The 17980-nt window shown below is 37.8% G+C and overlaps 1 protein-coding gene across 2 annotated transcripts in view; it reads left to right on the top strand.

Moving 5' to 3' along the window:
• The window catches only part of Trim9 (E3 ubiquitin-protein ligase Trim9), a 616856-nt gene that overhangs the window by 433543 nt on the left and 165333 nt on the right, over window positions 1-17980 (top strand). The gene's annotated exons all lie outside the window — the stretch shown is intronic.

Here is a 17980-nt window from a genome sequence, read left to right as displayed (position 1 = left end):
TTATTCCTTCCTTCTCACGTTACGTGTGGTGTTTCCGTGTTTCATCAATCAGCGTGAACTGAAAATTTTCAAACTTTCTTTTTATAAAGAATTAATCAATCGCGTAAATTCTTCAGATGTAAGGGTGTTCGTAATTATGTATGACCCAAATAATTGTGCTAATCGCAGTATAGTAGTAGTAATTAAAGTTTTTGTTTATATTGTGTAAGCTTGAACGTTCTGCAGTATTATTAGCGTTTTAAAATATACAGGGTGGTAAGAAACTGTTTGAACAAACTTCGGGAGCTGATGCCTGATACCGAAACAAGCAAAAATGTCCTCTGGAACTTTGGCGATATAAGATGCCGAAAGCGTGGGAAAACTTCAGAGGACTGTAATTAAAAAAAAAAAAAAAAAGCAACGTAGAGAGTGCGGTTTAGAACATGACACTCGAAGTCATATCTGTTGGATTGAAAATATAGGGTATATATGCCTCAAACCTCCGCAAGATGTGTATGAGGGATTCTCTAAAGGAACGTAGGGATCTCCTATAACCTGACAAGTAATCTCTACGTTCCTTTAGAGAATCTCTCACACACATCTTGCGGAGGTTTGAAGTATACATTTTTCAATCCAGCAGGTATGACTTCGAGTGTCATGTTCTAAACCGTACTCTCTACGTTGCGTTGTTTTTGAGTTACAGCCCTCTGAAGTTTATTTTTCCCACGCTTTCGGCACCTTATATTGCCGAAACTATCCCTCACTGAACAAAGTTTCAGAGGACCTTCTTGCTTGTTTCGGTGTCAGGAACCAGCTCCCGAAGTTTGTTCAAATAGTTTCTTACCACCCTGTAGTGTTTATATTATTAAAAATGTTCAAAGATAAGGCATACAATCTAGTACAACCTTGTATACCAGTCTTGTAGAGAAAATTAAATTAAATTTTTGAAATGAAAATGAAAACAAAAATTTCTTACTCTGCTCCACTCTTTTTCTCTATGGTTGTTTTCCGATCTTTATACGTGGTTTTATTTTCCATGACGGATGTCTAGTTTGTAGTCTAATGTATGCTTATTTATTTTGAAAAGACGAATGAGCTGGTGATTATACAAGTTGGCAGGTTCATTACTGAAAACACCTGCTTTTAACGTGAAAGGGAAATAGAGAATATCATCTATGAGATTGCTGGTTTAAAATATATATATATTATATTGTGCGTGCCATAAGAAAGAAGCTTGTTTTCCTTTCCTGGTCGTATTATAGTGGAAGGAAAGAAGAAAGTTCACAGAAAATTAAGAGGGGGAAGGAAGTACCTTATATTTGGATGATGTAGTATTTTTGTGTGTGTGTTCCAGCTGTCCTTACAGATGATCGATTGCGTTTATTTGGTCGACTGGACACATTGCACACGAGGAGTAAAGATCAGGTTGGTTCGGAGGGGAAGGGGGGTCCACTCTTGTTTCAACCGTCATGAGAAAATTGATTAATGTAGTCGAAGCTGGGTGGCTGGTTGCAAGCGAAGGGTCGGTTGGTTGGTCGTCGAGATTCTGTTGTTAAGTTAGGGTTGAACTGAAGAGATACGCTGAAGAGAGAGAGAGAGAAAGAGGAAAACTTTTTTCCAGAAACGATCTGATACTATGAAAACACGAGCTATATCTCTCGTTGCTGCTGCCGTTACTTGTGGTAGGTAGCGAGCGCGATGTTTGCATTGGGCGACGACCAACTAACTGTTTGAACTTCCAAAAGGGTGGTAGAGTTTTCCTTTTATAAGACACGATGTCAAAAAGGGGTAAGATCGGAGAGATGACTCTATCTTGTTGGAAGAAGTTGTAAAAACAGTCAATTGTGCTTGGATTTTGAAGTTTATATATACACTGGTTGTCTATAAAATCCTTCTCTAATAATAAATGATTTCGGGTAGATAGTAATATAAAGTTGGCAGTGATTTGTTTCGAAGTTCAGCAAGTTTATGTGACACGAGTGTATCTTTATATGGGCATTTTTTCTTGTACGGAACAGTATTTTTGAGCCATGTGTCTGTCAACAGTGGCAGCATTGTTCTTGAAATAACCAGGCGCATATTTGCCGAGACGGTTCTTCCGGGGCTTTTGACTTCATGAAGCAGCATTACAGAAGGTTATTCCGAATACTTACTAACAAATCCAGTGCTCCAGTGCCATTTAGAAAGGTGAGTGGAACCGAAGGGCCGAGATTGCTTTCTAATATGTGGCTTTGTTTACCAGGATCCAGGGTGTAGTGTTTCAGCAGTACAATGCTTCGAAACTGAATCACTATTGGGAACATTATGCCATGAGCCTTTTTCAGATAACGCTCAGGGATTGGAAAAGTATCGAGGTAATTGTTTGACCGAAAATACTCACCCACAAGAGGACTCCAATGGAAGTAACGAATGAAGTGTTGCGTGCAGGGGTGGACTGGCTATGTAAAAAGGGCGCGGTCACATACTCTGGGAGGGCGCCGTCCATCTGAGGCTTTCGCTTGTATGGAATACCCCCTCCTAATAAAAGAAAGTGCCGGGGGGCTTCCCCCGGAAAATTAGTACACAAAAAAAACAACAAAAGATTAAGTAGCTATTGCAGTTAATCACGATAGAATTATACAAATTCAATATTTTCATAAACAAACAAAGAGACTTTGAGTACTAAATACGAGGCGTGTTTTTTTAAGTAAGGTCCGTTTTGTTGTAGACACTAGTAGTTCGCGCGCATACCGCAACTAACGTGTGCGTCGTGTACCGGCATGCCTCGGGAACAACTGTGCTCAGTTTCAACTCTGTAGCTGACTTGTACGGTTGTGTTCTGTGTTTTCACAATGTTTAAGACTATTAAGTCGCCCGCCGCGTGTGAGGTTCGCTCAGTGATACGGTTTTTGTCAGCAAGTAACCTGTCTGCTGCAGAAATTCATCGACAGATTTGCGAAGTGTACGGTGATACTGTTATGAGTACAAGCAAAGTGCGTAAGTGGGTATGAGAATTCAAAAATGGCCGTGACAACGTCCATGATGAGGACTGCTCCGGTCACCCTTCTTCGATTACAGACTATTTGGTGGCTTCAGTTGAAGCGAGGGTTCGTGAGAACAGGCGTTTCACAATAACAGGTCTCTCAAACGAATTTCCTGACGTGTCGAGATCAGTGCTTTACAAAATTGTTTCGGAACACCTAACGTTTAGGAAACTGTGCTCCCGTTGGGTCCCGAAACTTCTAAAGAGGACCACAAAAACCAAAGATTTGAGTGTACCATGAAGTTCTTGACTCGTTATCACGAAGAAGGTGAAGGCTTCTTGAGTCAGATCGTAACTGGAGACGAAACATAGGTTTCGCATATCACGCCCGAATCGAAGCAACAGAGCATGGAATGGAGACACACACACTCGCCTGTAAAGGTGAAGGCCAAACAGACTCTGTCCCAGCGCAAAATCATGTCGTCGGTGTTTTGGGATAGGCATGGTGTTTTGTTGGTCGACTTCATGCAACGAGGAACCACTAGCAATGCAGAAGCATACTGCCAAACCCTGTGAAAGCTACGCAGAGCGATTCAAAACAAACGACGCGGCATGCTGACAAAGAGCATTGTTCTTCTCCATGACAATGCAAGACCTCACACTGCAGGTCAGACCCGCGATTTGTTGGACAGTTTTGACTGGGAAGTTTGACCACCCACACTACAGTCCTGATCTTGCGCCGAGCAATTACCATCTGTTCCTCCACCTCAAACAACACCTCAGTGGCAACCATTACAATGATGACGACGATGTGAAAACGGCAGTGAACTCTTGATTATCGGAGCAGGCGGCAAGTTTTTATGAAGAGGGTATTTTGAAATTTTTTGAGAGGTATGATAAGTGTTTGAACAAACTTGGCAACTATGTCGAAAAATAGAGTAAAGTATGTACTTTGTGAAAATACATTTACTTTTTTGAAATAACCTTTCGTTGTGTACTTATGTTCAAACGGCCTTACTTAAAAAACACGCCTCGTATATTAGGCCCTATATAAATCTGCACACTTTAACTGAGACTACAAAAATCACACCAGCTGTTTAAATTCTTCTGCTACATTTGTTAACAGCCTAATTATAACTGAAGATTTGAATTAAGTTTGGGGCTTATGCTATTTTTCATACTTCTGTCCTTTTAAAGCTATGTTCATCATAATATTAACTTATTTTTCATCTATTTTTAAAACCGTTAATAAAAAGTATACACTGAAACATTTACTACAAATTAACAAAAGTAAATTTAGAATTATATACCTACCTAGCGAAAAAAGAAATTCAAAAACAAAACCGGAAAATAAAAATAAAGTCACTGCTTTATGCTTGAAGGAGCTTTCGCATCTCATTGCTTTTTTCACACATTTTGTCAATAATAAGATTGTTTTCTATTTTTGTCAGAATGTCTCTTTCTGAGTTCATCAAGAACAGTGATTCCAGATTTTCATCTGTAAGTCTTGAACGGAGTCTTGTTTTTATGTAACGCCACTAGCGCCTCTAACGGCGGGAGTGGGAGGGAGAGACATGTAAAAATGATCCAAAATGACCGAGATTAGAGTCAAATCAATATATTTCGAAGTCGCTGAGATCATTAATGGTACCACCAAAGACTAAAACAGAAAGGGCAAGACCGTAGGCCGAGTAAAGACGGGATCTGGGGGCGGAGCAGTGGGGGTGGGAGGGTTGATATATAAAAATCATCCAAAATGACCGATATTAGAGTCAAATCTATAAATTTCAGGGTCCCAAAGCCAAAAACAGAAAGAGTGAGGCCGCAGGCCGAGCAAATACTGGGATTTGGGGCGGAGTGTGGGGTTGATAAGGGTGATATGTAAAAATCGTCCAAAATGACTGATATTAGAGTCAAATCTATACACTTAGGGGTAAATCTAATATCATTAATAGCATTCCCACGCCGAAAACAGAAAGAGCGAGGCCGCAGGCCGAGCAAATACCGGGGTCTGGGGTGGAGCCTTAGCTGACCAAAGGCTAGCGAATTTACAAAATAATTATGTAGCTTTGTTCAGAGAGGAAACTGTGCGCCTTCCCGAGGCTAAGACCTCCCGAAGAGGGCGCGAAGGCATTGATGTGAGGAGGGCGCAGCGGCCATCGGGCCGGTAGTTGATTATGGCCAGTCCACCCCTGGTTGCGTGACATTCGTCGGATGACTTACCAAGAAAACTTATCCAATTAAAGGAAGATGTCCCAGTGAGTCCGCATGTCTCCACCTAAAGTAAACGGAACTAAACTATCTATTAACGTCTGTGGCTGTATGCTATCATAAAGCCAATGTACACCACCTCCAACCTTGACACAACACTGAACGAAAGACCAATGGCAGAAACTGTATGAAAGGCAGCTAGCAGGTGACAAGTATGGGATGCATACATTTCATGCGACTTCAATTCATGAATAGTAATCATTCCATATAATTGTCTAATATGGCCAGAAGCAGGGTTTAGTTGGTACGATCTACCCTCGTACTTTTCTGTGCTGATAGCAGTTCTCTGGTCTAGAAAAGCCAACATTAGCAGCGAGGGGAGCCGATATACTGAGTATTTGCAACCCCAAAAACATGAGTGGCACAAACCGGCTGGTAGGCCCTGGCCCTCTAAAGGCTCTTGCGCCGGGAGATAGTAGGATTTTAGATAGTAGAAATTCACTAATTCTGAATGCCATATCACTAATAGTGGTGGTGAGACAAGATCGAGTACCTGTATCTTCAAAATGTATTTAATACTTTACTAAATATAACGATGTGAACTCCCAATTTTAAGCATCCTTAAATACGTAATAAAAGAATTTAGAGGAAATACAATAATCAAACTATATACTACAAAAAAAAAAAATACTATATTTTCATCTTCAATTTACTAATAATAATCATTCAAACGAAATGACCATTAACGAAACATAAAGCAAACTTTATAGTTAGTAACCTTCTCTTCTGGGAAAATGAATTGTTGTTCGTTCAATCGAGTAATATTAACGAATAATATTTGTTATAAGTACACATTGCATTTACAATACAGTTAATCAACTCTCATCATTTATTTTCTTGTACTTTAATGTTGAATAGGTGTGTACTTTCGTTTTTATTTTCGTTCTTTTGTTTCGTTTATTTTCGCGTCCGTGTATTTTCGTTTTAAATATTCTACCATTTATTTATTTATTATTTTTACAAGTATTAGACTTGAGTTCAGACTCCAAATTTGATGACACACAGCACGGGGACCAAAGACCTACACAACATAATATTTCGTATTTGTACTAAGCTTGTCAAGATGCACCACCATGCCAAGATTGGTCATGATCGAATCGCGAAAAAAACCAGTACGAAATTTTCATTTGACTCACATGAATTGCTGCAGGGTTTCCAAACGAAAAGCAATATACCATCCCTATGATATTTATGAGATGCCCTATAGATATTGAAATTTTTAATAAAACCATAAGCTTATCTTTATCAGATACACATTCATCTGCTATATTTATATATTTTCCAATTCTCTTTGCTCTGTGTGTTAACATTCAATGGGAACAAGCAAGGCAAAAATAATAATCAAATAAATAGTATTAAATATAATAAAAATAATCGAAAACAAAGTATAGAATGAGGATTAATTTAATTTATGAGTGATAATGGCAGGACCATAAAATAAACACAAAATTTTAGGAGCGATATTACCCCACTTTTCATTTATTAGAGCCGCCCCTGTTATGTATGACAGCATCACTCAAGCAAGAACATGAGTATCTGCCATCTTCGATGTTAAATTCCGTTATATCAGAAGATTCTTTTGGTTATCTTTCTTGTTCACCTCCGTTAAACTTATAACGACTTAACGAAAACTGTTTGCGTGGAAAACTTGCTCTTATGAATTATTGATGACGTTAAATTAACAAGATCTCTCGTTCCCAGCATCTGCAACAACCCCCTTCCACCCTCGACTCATGCTTACGTCAATTCCTATTTGCGCGCTGATGTGATGGAATGAGTTTTGACAGCCATGCTTTATAGCTATGATGCCGATAAAAAAAAATTCTAATTAGTAAGTCAATACATGGCCATCCTACAGTGGCTGTGTGACGGAAAGCTATTGTGTTTTATAGATCCAGAACCAATATGAACGTATGTGTCATTTGCTCTTAAAAGGAGGAAACGAGGTTTAAAAAATAATGTCGTTCTATAAATTCTATTATAATAACATCATTTTTGTGTACACAATATTGCAATACACGACGTAATAAAAACAGCGTAAGGGAAAGAATAATAATTTTTTTTAACGTACATTGACGGTACTCTCACTTCTGTATATCATTTCTTTAATGACGCTTCTAACAACGTTTTGTTTAAGTTGTTCAGCGTCAGAAGTTTGAAATAATACCCCTAAAGTATTCAGAACATACTTACGGTAATTATTTCAACGAATGGGGAGGAGAATCAACAAAGATAGCTTTTTAAAGATTGACACGTATTATTCAAGAGTTGTTTCCACATGGCTGTATATTTCACAATAGTTCAGTAACACAATACTCAATTCTGGCAAGAAAGATTTCTTGTTCGATATAAGGCCATACGAAGTTGCATTTTATAACACTGGTCGTGAGTTCGTTTTTCAGGGTTCTTTCGCTATGTTCTGCTTTCTTCGTTTCACCAATTCTTTTATTATCATTCCATTCTATTTATCATCTGTCGCTGTGCCCCATATTTTGCGTTTACCGTGCGATGGTACTTTTCAGTCTTAGTACTGTAAACACAACTGTGAACGAGAGCACTATTTCTACTTTTGCATAGAGCATTGTTTAAGCACAAACAAGTTATGTTTAAAAGGACCAACCGTACCAACTATCGAATTGAATGACAGCACACTGTTATGTACCAAGTTAATTGCTGCTGTGTGCATATATCTTATTATTTGTGCGTATGCTGTTCCCTGTAATTTATGACGATATATCATGGGATGCGACTGCAGTGTATGTCTTTTGATATAGAAGATGTGCGATCCCCAATGGATAAGTTTTGACTAATTTTGCAACTCGCCATCTAACGTGTTTCTTCTGTGATGGCGTCACTAAGGTTGAAAGATGTTACCCTCGTATTTCCATGCTTCTGCTAGTATTTTCTCAACTCCCCGTAAGATTGACCCCTGTTTAGCACAAACTGTGCAACTTTTTTCTTTTTTTCATTTGTTCACTGTATATTATCTCGAGTAGTTTCCTTTATTATCTTTTGTTCTTGATATTCATGATTTGAGTGTAATAGGATGAGACTGTTATTTCTTTTATATGATAGCAAGAATATCCTACAAAGCAGTATTAAATGAATCAAAAGTAATTGATATTGTTTCAGTCTGTCAAGGACAGATTGTAGGGAAATACGGAAGAGAATACTTGTTAGATATCACATTTCTTATATAAGAACGACTCCCGATTATTTCTGTTTTGGAAGGGATTAAAGATAACTTTTGTAATTAAAAAACGAAAAGAATTAGAAATTATATGGGATTTAAAAAGTTGCTGACAGTTTTCAGTGGCAAACCCCGAAGAAGTGTCAGATAACAGTTAACGAGACTTTTCTTGTAAAGAATGTGAAAGAAAGGAAGAAAGAAAACCTGTCCCCCTAACGAATGTAATTAACAGTTTCTAGTAGTGATAAAAGACTGTCATTAAACTACTGAAGAGTGATATTAAGAGTAAAAAAAAAAAAGTGTGATTCGAGGAGGGGGGAAAGGGAGTTTTTAGTTTCCGAGCAAGCGTTTTTGGTTTCAGATACATATAAATTATCAGCTTCATTGAGTGCTTGTCATTCAGTAATTAAAAGGAAGAAATGCATATGTATAGGGTATCAATTATTAGGCCGACAGAAAGTTTATCCGCCCCGAATTTGTTTTTATGCCCCCTGTAAATAAGAGTAGCAGTGTCACGAATAGACTACGTAAAGCAATTTGATTTGTTTTCTCAATATTTTTTTTTTAAAAAGTGATAAATTTCTACCACTTCCGGTTTAAGTTAGGATTAAGATTTTAAATTAGATTTCTGGCCTTTCGGCATCCAACGCCATGTTAGCCCGTCATACATAAGAGGGAAAACGTCCCTCGGCCATCACACTATCCGAGAAAAGGAAAGGAAGAAAGCGGCCTGGGACCTATATATTAGGTACCACTCCGGCATTTTCCTGAAGTGAACGAGGAAAACCCAGATAAGCCTCACTCAGGATGGCTGGTCTGATACCATACCGAGAATCGAACCCTGGATTGCTCGTACCAAGCATGAGAGCGTTAGTGATTACAGTATGCGGGGGCACTCCGGTTCTAAAATGAAATTTAATCTTTCAGTTTTACGTCCCACGATTATGCCAGCTAGGCTGAAGGAGACAGTGATGATGAGAAATGAAAGCAATAAAGGAATGATAAAAATGGGAGAAAACAGGAGAACCCCGCGAAGATCCACGCACACTGGCGCGAGCTGGAATCGAACCAAGGACCCAACGCACCTAAGGTGAACACTCTACCACTGAATCACCACGACCCCACTCCGTTTTAGAATAGCGATTAGAGTGGAGATGGAATATATTCTTGCGATGTCTAATTGGTTGCAGGGAACCACTTCTCGCTATGTATATATTACTGTTTACACTAGCGATCAACGTTAAAAGCGGAAATTGTCGATTTCCACCACGCACGGTTTGAATATTTCCTCCATCAAAGAACTCGTTTTTTAACTTTTGATTCTGTACACCCTGGCCAAAATTGATGGTGATCTATCAAGTAGTTTTTTTTTATGTTTATGTTTCCCGGACGGACAGACACCCAGGATAAATATATAAAGAAGTTTGGCTTTAAAATTTCTTCAAATTGAGGTTTGAACTTCAAGTCTTGTATTCAAGTGTTTTTGTAACATGTTTTTGCTTTTATATGATTTTCGCGTTATAGTCTTCTTCAAGACTGGTTAGAGCTTTCTTTGATTGCGTACTGTGAACTGTAACTTATTCGTTGGAATTCGATATGCAATTTGGTCGTGATGCAGTTGGAAAAATGTTTATTGCAATATATGTATATTGTTGGTATATTTTTTGTCCATTACGCGTGTTATCCGTAACTTGTTTTTGGAAGTTTTGAAAACTTTGACTCTTCTTTCCCTGACAGATATCTGCGTGCCCTTAATGTAATGTTGTGAAGAGGGTCTCCTAAGAAGGTATCTGCTGAGAAGCGCGTATAATGGAGCAGCTCTCTTACATAAATATCCTAGTAAATCCTGTGATTCGGCAGACAAATGACGGTTCTGAAATGGCCTCTATGTTGATGGGGGGAGGCAGTGGGGACAGAGTGCATCCTTTCGCAGTATCCATGGCAACCGATCTCTCGTTCCGTTCTTTCCTACGACAGAGTGGTTCCTCCGTTTTTAGGAAGAAGTTTCAATTTGACAGATGCAAGCGAACATTTCATTCCCTCCAGTGGAACTCGGCTTAAATTTTGTGTTCCCTGATTATAAACATGGTTTATTCTCTGTAATTATACGCTTTTACTTTTCAGGACGATTCCGAGAGATCATTCATTTTTCCTGTAATGCATTTATGTAATAAAATAAATAAATAAATAAATGCCTCATGCCATCACAAGCGTAAGTGAATGTCCACGTTGTGTTTTTCACGGTGTTTCAAAACAACACTGACAACGTTTGGGAGATGAGTCCTGGCACCAAGGTAAGACAAAAAGTATAGACCAACCTGGCTGCACAAATGCTTCCTTTCGGAGTTATAGGCTGCCGAAAACATGAAAAAATGAACTTTAAAGGTCCATAGCTCCAAAACTATGGGACTTACTGTAGTCGGATCGAGACTCCACTGAGGAACTAGTATGTACCCTATCCAAACATCTAAGTTTCAGAATCCTGCGGTACTTCCACAATAATTTGTATAGAGCTAGTTGGAGAATACTTCAAATTATGTCCGTAGCCAAGCTCCCTCTATAAAAAATGTTGCGTGAGTACATTAGGATTCTGAAGCATGCACTTTTGGATAGTTCACGTATTAGTTCTTAAGTGAAGTCTTGACCCGACTACAGTAGGTCTCATAATTTTGGAGTTATATGGACCTTTGAAGTTCTTCAGCATCCTATAACTCTGAAATGACGGATTTCTGCACCCAGGTTGGTCTGTACTTTTTGTCTTATCTTGGTGTCAGGAATCACCTCCCAAACGTTGTCTGTGTTGTTTTGAAACACCCTCTCTCTCTCTCTCTCTCTCTCTCTCTCTCTCTCTCTCTCTATATATATATATATATATATATATATATATATATATATATATATATATATATATATATATAGGGTGTTTCAGATAAAACGTCCTGTGCTTATAAATCCGAAACGGCTGAGAATAAAAAGATGAAACAAAAACTGAGATAGGAAAATGTCATAGGGCGCATCACACGGTGTTGTTATGGTGACCCCCAGGGCCCTCCTTCAAGGGGGCTCAGGGGCCAACATCAAATTTTCAAATGAGAACATGTATTGAATCATACCTCATTCAATAGTCCTTGAAATACGAAACAACTGTTGTAGGAAACAATTTTCGATTTGGGGCACCGTTTTCAAAATAGCCGCAAAAAGTCATGTATCAGTTTGAAGTTGGCACCTGGGCCCCCTTCACGGAGTTTCCTGAGGGTCACCACAACACCACCACTTGATATGCTTTATCATCGTTTCTATCTCAGTTTTTGTTTCATCTCTCTATTCTCAGCCGTTTCTGATTTAGGCCTATAAGCACTGGACGTTTTATCTGATACAGGATCCACTTTTTGCGGCCATTTTGAAAACGTGGCCCAAATCGAAAATTGTTTCCTACAAAAGTTGTTTCGTTTTTCAAGTACTATTGAATGAGGTATGATTCAATACGTGTTCCCATTTGAAAATTTGAAGTTGGCCCCTGGCCCCCTTGAAAGAGGGCCCTGGGGGTCTCTACAACAATACCGTGTGATGTGCCCTATGACATTTTCTTATCTCAGTTTTTGTTTCATCTTTTTATTCTTAGCCATTTCGGATTTATAAGCACTGGACGTTTTATCTGATATAGGACCCACTTTTTGCCGCCATTTAAAAACGGTGGCCCAAATCGAAAATTGTTTCCTACAAAAGTTATTTCGTTTTTCAAGTACTATTGAATGAGGTATGATTCAATACATGTTCCCGTTTGAAAATTTGAAGTTGGCCCCTGGGCCCCCTTGAAGGAGGGCCCTGGGGGTCACCATAATAACACCGTGTGATGCGCCCTATGACATTTTCCTATCTCAGTTTTTGTTTCATCTTTTTATTCTCAGCCGTTTCGGATTTATAAGCACTGGACGTTTTGTCTGAAACACCCTATATATATATGTACATTTCAAAATTTTTGACAAGAAAAATTTTATGGGCAGAGACCACTGTACAAAACCTATGCTACATATCTGATTTGCTAGTTGTTTGGTTTATTGTACTTTTTTAGTGCAGAAAGTATATAAAAACGTAGTTCTAAAATAATGTGGAATCGTGTTTAGTTGTATAAATACAGACATGTCTACAGACGTATATAATGTGAGTTGTGTGCCAGAGATGGTGAAAGAAATACTTAGAAAAGGTGCTGGATGCGTTTTGTTGGTTTCGGAACAAGACGTTAATATATTATTAATGTTTCATATAAAGTATTGTAAAAGCACTTTGGACATTTCGAAAGAGCAATTTAACAAAAGTACTAGGCTCCTTGGATATAGCATAAAACTTCTACATCAAGGGCTGGATTTAACGGTTTTCAGCCCCGAGCTCGAAAGGTGTTTTCCACCTCTCACGTACAAAATTTTAACACAGCTGGAAATAAAAATTTATAAGAATTATTTTATACATAACATTTTCTTCAACATTTTTGTATAAATTGTAATAAATTTTAGTACTGTGATAGAGTGTGAGGCAGAGATGCGCAGGGTGCGTAATGCACCATTAGAACAGCGTTACGCGCCCGTCCCTACGCAAGTGTCTATTGCAAGTACGGCGTTAACATCCCACTCAACTTCAACCACCAATGATTGAAACTAATAGACATGAAAGAAATTATTACTTCTAGGCATTTACTCCCACTTTAATCACTCTTTGTTTCTTAATTTTGAATTTTTGCATTTATTCCCCTTCCGTTCTTATTAAGTCTCTTCATCCCGGCGAAATTAAAATACCGCTAATTTTACAGTAATTATGTGATATCTTCAAATAGATAAAATATAATTGAAATATGGAACAAGAGCGCTCTAGACAATATTATTTTGCGTGAGGTACCGTTATCACAAGTCACCGAGTGGCTTTCCGTTTTCGGCTGTTTAGAAACGCGAAAATAAATGCCGATTTTCAAAATGGCTCGAAATCGAAAGCAGATAAGTGAGTCGTGATAACGGTTTCTCATGTAAAATAATATTGTCTAGGGCGCTCTTGTTCCACATTTCGATTATCTTTTATCTATTTGAAGATATCACATAATTACTGTAAAATTAGCGGTATTTTAATTTCGCCGGGATGAAGACTCTTTAAGTTTCCGTCCAACATTCACTTCCAAGAACGTTGCAGCCTTAGACCCTGACCTATTGATAAATTCGGCCCTGTGTACGTTTTTAGGGAACAGGGAATACCGAGGCTACTAAAGCCACAACTTAACATTTTGTGCATCCAACTACACTGGAATTTGAGACTAATACAGTTTCCGTGGGAGGGGCCACAGTGGCTCAGTGGTAGAGCGCTTGTCTCAGGTGCGTGGATTCACTGGTTCGATCCCCGGCCAAGTTAGTTTGTGATGGACAGCATCGTGTCCGTGGGTTTTGTCGGAGTACTTCCGTTACCTCCCACATTTCCATCTCACCAATTCTTCCATCATCATTCACTTGGCTTAATCATCTGTCTCCCTTAGTCTAACAGAAATAACAGCGAGACGTTAAACTGAAAGATTTCATTTCATTTCAACAAGACAAAAAATCGTTTCACCTGGTGATTACTCTTATAGCTACACCCCCTGAGTTGCATTTATTAGTAGTTATAGTATCATACATGACCAATTGAGGAGGCTGATGTAATAAAGGCGTAAGCGAGTTTACTCCCCTTTTTGCATCAAACGCATTTGTGGCTTTTGCCATGCTTGTTTTGCCTCCTGGTAACATTTCGATTCAGTATCGGAATAAAATGCTGCATATTACGTTGTTTTATGCAAGAAAGAAACACTACTTAAATTTTCAACATCGTTTTTCTCTAACTGCATGTTTCAGACTTATACCCTTATATCCTACTCAAACTCTTCAATTCCCTTGATCTTCACACTATCTGTCAGGGTTGGCAAAAACCGTGGTTTTTATTGAAAAAACAACAACAAAAAAAACTGTTCTTTTTTGGTTTAAACCCGGTCTTTTTTTTTTTAATAATTTACTCTAATATTAGATATGGACAGAAATTAGTTTGTTTCGCCTTGGTGTTATTATTAAAAACAAGGTTATGCTGGAAGGGGTCACATAAACTTAAAGCGGAATCCAAACCGCTTCTCGACTTACATCCAAGGGAAATTGTCATTTGGACACGAAACCGGGACTAATTGGTCACAAATGCGATTGCCAACTCACTCACGAAGGACTCTTGATAAAAAATACGTTGCACTGATCTTTATATAGGCGTACGTGTTAATATGTCAAGAGTCATTTCAAAAGGACAAAAAGATCAACAGTTACACAAGTAGAATTATATATAAATCGAGAAACTCTCGCCTTAGCCATTGGGAAAATCCTGTTATTACTTTAAATGTATTTGTATGTAAAATTTTAAGGTCAAGATATCATAATCACTACGCTAAAACTGAGGTATTACATTACAAATTTGGTATGTAGATATCATTCAATAAAATTAAAACAAAGTCAAATCCAAGTTGATGTTGGAAGCTACGTGGGCAGTTGATAAATTTTGTCAATTTCTATCAATATATTTAAGCAACCTTGGGTTCTTTATAATAATATATTTCTACTTGAAGGCATTCATTCAAGTAGAAATATATAATTTGGTTTTATTTCGTATGTTTAGGCTTAACATCCTTATGAAATACCAAGGTTATCACGGAGAAGACTTTCGCTTAAAGGGACACCTCGAATCGCTACTTGGTTTACACTTGAAAGATGGGTTGTGGTTCGACCGAGAATTGAACATGGGACCCCTTGATTGAAAAGTGAAAAGTAGATAAACATAATACGGATGGTTTGATATGTGGAAACGTCACCATTAAGTTCACACGATTTAAAGCATTTTTCGTTTTTTTTTTGGGGGGGGGGGTAAACGAGTTTTTTTTTTTTTTTTTTTTTTTAACCAGCTGGTTTAAAACAAGGTTTAAACCAGCCAACCCTGCTATCTGTGAATATTGTCAACGAATGTGCGACTGGGAGAGCTGTAAAAGCCAAATGAAGTTGTAGTAGGTTCTTCTTAAATTTACAATACTAACATTTGCATTTTATGAAGAAATTTATCCTGGTTTTATACGTAGATCTTCGTCTGGAGTATGTAAGTGCAATACAGGAAAATATAATTTTTTTAAAAATAAATATATGAGTGTATAGGTAGCATGGATCGTGTTAAGAAGCACGCAAATGCATGTTTGGAACGTAATGAAGATTAAGTGCTTGCGTGAGATTTTTTTTTTTTTTACATTGTGCGTTTTCCTGCTTTACAGTATGCGTTCGTTGCGTATATAACGTGAGGGTGGTTGAATGTAACATCGTTAAGATGTCCATCACGAAACGCCACATACAGTGAAAATTCCAAAGGATTACTTATATGGTGGAATCCTCCGTCCCAAGAAGGGGGGGAGACAACACGCGTGTTGTATAGAAATTCCATTGGTGGTTGGAGGGTTTCAAACGAGAAATGTCGTAGTAGGTCGTGTATGTTTCAGGATAGAGTTTAAGATTTTATTCCGTAAAATTCTAAGTAATGCTTATTATTATTATTATTATTATTATTATTATTATTATTATTATTATTATTATTATTATTATTATTATTATTATTATTATTGCTGTATAGATACCAGAATCTTTGCTGTTTTCAGCGTGTTACAATGTCAGCGTTTTATCATTTTCGAAATTACGAAATACTTCGCTGAAGAATTTTCTCGGAAGATTTTAAGTATTGTGAATTATTATATTTATTATTCAGTATGATTGTTACCACCAGCACGCACCCAGAAACCTCTCTTTGGAGGGGTCCAAGCTTTGGGAATACTACAACCCACTGGGTTTATCTAGTGTTGAACGGGAAAGACGATAAGAGATTGTAAAATACTTCCACGTATATTTTGAAGAGGAACAATTATAAAACTAGATTGTTTTTTATAAGAGAAGAGAGTACAGATGAAGTGTAAGATCAAATTTTCGTGTTACTTCAATCATTTCGCTGTTAAACAACTATAGTTTTTTTTTTTTTTTTTTTAAGAAAGTGTACAAGTGTATTTTGAATCAGGGGCGTCATTTAGGGGGGAGCAGGGAAGGACATTTGTATATAGTTTGAGATGTATATAGATTTTATCAATAGAATAGTAGTAAATCAGTGAAAAAACGCGAAATTTTACTTATATCAAGTGGTCTTGCTCCCCCCCAGCAAAATCTGAAATGACGCTCCTGTATTAGGAAGTTTTTCTTGGGGGGGTGGTCTGGATCCGGTGGAACCCTCATGGGTGCGCCCCTGCTTAGCACTAACCCGTCTGTTCCAAGTCAGGGGTATAGAAGCAAAACCTGCCAAATCCATTTTTCAGTTTTGTCAGGAAACGAAAAAAAAGTGACGCCCTTATGTTTCAGATTTGTTGATTTTTTATTTTATTTTATTTATTTATTTTTTGTTTAGTGATAGATTTTACTCATCTGCATTAAGTAGTGACCACTAAAAAAAATGTTCAACAATTCTGAAACATAAGGGCGTCACTTTTTTTTTCGTTTCCTAACAAAATTGAAAAATAGATTTAGAAGGTTTTGCTTCTATACCCCTGAAGTATTTAGAATTGAGGTGTCAGGGCTTCCTCGTTACTCGTCTTTACCACATGAAATTCTCGGAGCGTTGTTCACATTTTAAGCTTTGGTATATAAAAATAAAAAATACCGTCATAATCCAAACAAGTTAAGAAACTTAAAATAATTAACAAAATCGCAAAAATGTTTCCCCATGCCTTAGTCGAGCCCAATCCGTAAGACCAGCTCGCAACATGTTGAGGAATTTTCTTTGCCCGAGTTTGGCCTGAAATCTCGAAAATTCTAGTGATATTCAACAACCATTTATAAAGCTTACCGTGAACAAAAGGTTAAACAGTGAACATTGCTTCACGGTTTGGTTAAGTATATAACTTCACCCTTTGTTGGTTAGGCGTTGTATGTAATTTTCGGTGCAGATGTGGCAAATTCTACATTATTCTCTGTAATATTTCCAGGTGTTTTCATTCCTTCCTTCAGAGAATATAAGAGCTTTTTGGGTTAATGCAAAGTAAAGTTCCTCCCACCTGACCTCACTCTTTTCCCGTGGTGCAGAAAAGAGCTTCTAAAACTTCTTGTTACATTTTCTTCCCATCTGCACCAAAAAGGGAACTAGCCTTTTTCTGGAGTTCGGGACCGAATAACAAGGAAGAGTAATGGTTGTTTTAATGTTGTATACCAGTTCAGTTTTCTCCGTTAATTGTCTGGAGATTTCTGTCGTTGTTCGCCGCAAATTGCAGTGCTTACGAACATTATTAAGACTTCATCTGGAGAAGTTTTTATTTTAAGCGAAAAGATTTTCTAGTCTTGTTTTCTAAAACTGTGGCCTGATTTTCGTTTTAATTTCATCTAAAAGTTATCAGAATCCTTCGGCGTCACGAGAGATCCACGAAAAGTGTGGTGTAACAACATTCAAGCAATGTTTATTATGGGCAGTGGCGGCGTAAGGCAAACTGGGGCCCGGGGCCAGTGAAATAGATTGGGGCC

The sequence above is a fragment of the Thermobia domestica genome, chromosome 5 (assembly GCF_964235325.1).
Source record: "Thermobia domestica chromosome 5, izTheDome1.hap1.1, whole genome shotgun sequence".
Taxonomy (NCBI): domain Eukaryota; kingdom Metazoa; phylum Arthropoda; class Insecta; order Zygentoma; family Lepismatidae; genus Thermobia; species Thermobia domestica.
The sequence above is the reverse complement of the archived record's forward strand: the minus strand, read 5'-3'. Positions and strand labels throughout refer to the sequence as shown.